General features: G+C 48.4%; 1 long non-coding RNA gene across 1 annotated transcript; it reads right to left on the bottom strand.

The window, feature by feature from the left end:
* Positions 1-769: 769 nt before the first annotated feature.
* Positions 770-3,700, bottom strand: LOC125700695 (uncharacterized). The gene is made up of 3 exons (XR_007380023.1): positions 3,453-3,700; positions 3,253-3,355; positions 770-2,729 (listed from the first exon to the last, which is right to left on the bottom strand). It is a non-coding gene; the product is annotated as an uncharacterized LOC125700695 (long non-coding RNA).
* Between the last annotated feature and the right edge of the window lie 224 nt (positions 3,701-3,924).

Genomic DNA, 3,924 nt, shown 5'->3' with positions numbered 1-3,924 from the left:
CATCTCTGCTGCTGTGTTTATCCCCTGCCATGCAAAGGCATGTGCCACAGCTCTGTTTCTGCACAGCAGACACAGCAGAACACCAGGAGCTCAGTCAAGTGCAGTCCTTGTAATCTGTCGGAGAGCTCGTGGAGGAGACCAGCGCGCTTCATGAAATACCACTGAGCATATAAAGCAAAAACCCATCAACAGTCATCGACCATGGAGCTGAAAGGAGGTAAAGACCGTGAGCTGCACTCACAAAACCCACAAAATTCTGCTGGCAGTGTGGTGTAAAGCAGCTCCACAAGGCATTCCTGCTGGCAGTGCAACACCCTTGGCCCTGGGAGTTTGCTAAGCTGACAGAGCAACCTGCCTCACACCGCTGCGTGATGCTTCCTTTTGGGCTACCGGTCACCACCAAACCTCAGTGCGTACAGCTGGGTCAAATGCTCACCTGCACAGCCACACTCACACACTGCTGCAGTGCTGTTGGGGCTGAGAGATGCTGTGGTGTGACACAGCAGTGCAGAGATGCAGCTGTCCGACCAGCAACAGGAACGGCACAGCACAGACAGCCCCTCCTCACCCTGCTGGGATGGCACTGCTGGAAGCACAGCCCAGCTTGGGCTGCACTCGCCCCTCCAGTCAACACTCAGCCCTACAGTCAGTGTGGGGAACGTGGCGGGACGAAACACTCATCACTCCACTTAGGTCATCAGCACTGCATTAATTGTGCTCCCTGAGGGTTCTCATCTCTCATCAGTCTGCCACTAAACACCTGTTAGCTCCTGGCAGGACCTTCCCACAGCCAATACTCAGCCTGAGTCCTCCTGCCCTGGCCGTGGTAGAGCCCTTTACTGGAGCTGCTGCTCTCACCGCTCAACAAGTCACGAGCTGTAGTTTATTATAACACAGCACATAGATGCTCTCTTTTTCCATTTGTCTGCATTAAATAATTATTTAAGCTATATTAGGTATTTATCAAGTAAACTGCCACCATCTGACGTTTCCTTATTGTAGCTGGAGATTTAGAGCAGCAATTTGTATGCATCCCGGCCCCTGCATGGGCTCTCTGCACACTGAAGTTATGATATAAGCGTGATGTTTTATGAGATACTAGAACTTAATTCCAAAATTTTAGGAGGAGGGAGGACAGAGGTAAGGGGAAGCAGGTCTGCCAGGTTCCCTGGGGCAGTGAGGGTCTCTCACTATTTTTCCTCCTTGAAATAAAGGGCAGCAGCTGCCATTCAGGACAGCAACAGAAAAACAGTGGCACTGCCAGCCCTGAGCTAAGGGTGCTGAATGTGACACTATAGGGCACCTCTGCACTCCCAGAGGGATTCCTCTGTGGGAAGTCAGTCCTTGGCTGCTGTCACCATCATGCCCGCCCCTCACTTTTCCCACCTCTTCTGGGATCTTGGAGGCCTCCATGAGCATGCCACACCAAGGAACTGGAAGCTAAATGCAAGCCAAGCCAAGCCCTTTTTCCAAAGTTCCTGCCACTATATACATCATCTCTGGGGCAGGACAAAGGGTCCTGAGTAAGAAAATCTGCCTCCACCTCTCTGCACAGCTGGAAGTTGCTGTGCCATTCATCACCTCCATCTTCCTGCAGATTGCTCTAACACTCCTGACTAAGAGGCCAAGGTAGAGAGCAGGCTGTGTGCAGACTGGCAGCAATTCCTACCCACTTAAGCATGTCCTCTGAAACTGCAAGAAGCCCAGCAAAGAAGCCTAGACTAGGAGAAGTGATGCAACATCTCTTTACCCTTACCTCTAGCTTTGGAGGTTTTCTCTCCCACTTCAGCTCTGACGGTTTGCACAGGAACCCATCCACACTAGAAGCTGCTTCCTTCAGTTTCACAGATGTTTTATGCTGCTCCTTTCTTTTCCCTCTCTCCCCATCTCTTCTCTCGGCTTTCTTCCATGTCATGCCGAAGCTGGACATCTCTGGGGCAAAACTGAGAGATGCTGTTTACAAAAGATGTCAGTTCTTGGCAACCTGCACATCTGAGGGATTTATCTGCTCTCTGCATGAGCAGCAATTGCAGCACCCTCAACCACACTTCAGCCATCACCATAACTACTGCCTGTCAGCCTCTCACTGCAGGTCTTTCAACAGATTAATTTTAAAGGATTCAGTTTGGCTGCATGCATCCAGTTTGCCTTGAACCTCTGTTGTGATGTGTGGCAGAGCTGCAGCTCTTGTCCTGGCAGCTTCTTTTCACCTCACCAGATGGCTGCCTTGGCAATTGCACATCCACTGAAGAGGCTCAACACGAAGACTGCACACCAGGCGAGCCCCAGGAGATGGCTCAGCACTTCTTCTCAGACTCAGCTGAAGATCTGTACCAAAAGAGTCGGGGAACTCAGCAGTGGTTCAGCCCCCTAAGCAGGCCTGGATGGGGCACGAACCCAGCTCTTCTGGAGAAATCAGCAGCAGGGGCTGTTCTGGGACCAGGAATGTTAGGAGAGCATGAAGAGGAAGCTTGCACAAGTGAGGACACTGGATGCCATGGCTCCCTAGTGGAAGGGATGGGGTGCACAGCAGAGCCCAGCCAGCAGAAGTCCTGGTGATCTGTGTACACTCCAGGGCTGGGCTCAGCTCTGTGAGGAGTTCCGTGTTTGGAGCTGCAACTGCTACCTTTGCTACAGGAGGGGCTGCACAGGTAAGGACACTTGGCCTGCGTTTGGCTGGGTGTGTTTCATCCACAGGAGGCTTGGACCACTCCACCAACAGCTTTGACCTGTGAGACAGCAGAAACAACTATAAAGACTGACGGAAAAGGTATTTCTAACACACAACAGCAGAGACAAACTGCAAGACACCAGCGCTCACTAAGTTCAGACCAGGGCTGAACTGTGAGATGGTAAGAGCAGAGACAGAAACCCGTCCCATTTTCAGGTGTTCTAAGAATGGAAATGAGCCATTGTTTTTCTTTCTATATTCTTGACACTTAACCTACTCTTTATTTGCATTGATCACATTTTACAGTGTGATTAAATTTGTATGGAAGAAAGCCAATTAGTTTTGTCTTACACTTACTGAATGCGATTTATGGTCAGACAAATTAACTCTCAGCACTTAGTTTGATTTATCCAGCAGCATAAAGCTTGACAATCTGTACTCTCGGATAATCTGTTTTAAAAGAATTATCTTTATTGTTATTTTTCTTTGGAATAAACCATTAAACCTGGAGGTAGGTGCATCTTTCTGCTCACAAACAACTTTTGGCTAAATCCATACAGACAGACACCATATTTGCTTACCAAACATAAAATGATTCTTCTCTTCATAATAAAGACCTCCCTGTCTGGTTCTTACAAAGGTCTTGTGCTCATCTTGCAAACATTCAGAGTGTGTGTTTTGATCCTATAAAATAAAATACAAAAATAGCATTTCTTAGCATATCAGACATAATGCTAATTGTCCTCTAGCATGCAAAGCCAAAACATGATGCTGAAAGCACCTATCAAGACCAGACTTGCAATCTAGGAAACAAAACTGTAGTTAGGAGCATCCAAGGAACAAGATCATGCCAGCACTCCCGATGCAGATAGTAACTTGGGAGGATCCTCAGGGGGTACAGTTGATCCTCTCTCTTTGCAAGGAGCCCCTTGAGCAGCTTCTCATGTGGGGACTATGCAACTGCTATTTGGCCAAGCCATGAAGTATTATGAAAGTCAAAGCTTGCACTGAGAGGAGCGTGCCATCTGTTCAGGCTTGAGAGACAGGAAATAACTATCAAAACTACAGCCTAATCATAATCAGCTGGCTGGCAGCTAACAAGCACACATGCTGTCTGGCAAAGAGCGAAGATGCTTATCAGCTGAGCATCTTGCAAGAGAGAAATGAAGTATCTGACAGTGTGAGGGAGAAATACAAAAAGAGCAGGCAGCCAAAACAAAGCTAATTAGTGAGGGGAGTCATGTGGTCCACTG

The sequence above is a fragment of the Lagopus muta genome, chromosome 15 (genome assembly GCF_023343835.1).
Source record: "Lagopus muta isolate bLagMut1 chromosome 15, bLagMut1 primary, whole genome shotgun sequence".
NCBI classification, from domain to species: domain Eukaryota; kingdom Metazoa; phylum Chordata; class Aves; order Galliformes; family Phasianidae; genus Lagopus; species Lagopus muta.
Note: the sequence above shows the minus strand (reverse complement) of the source record. Positions and strands in the feature narration are given on the sequence as shown.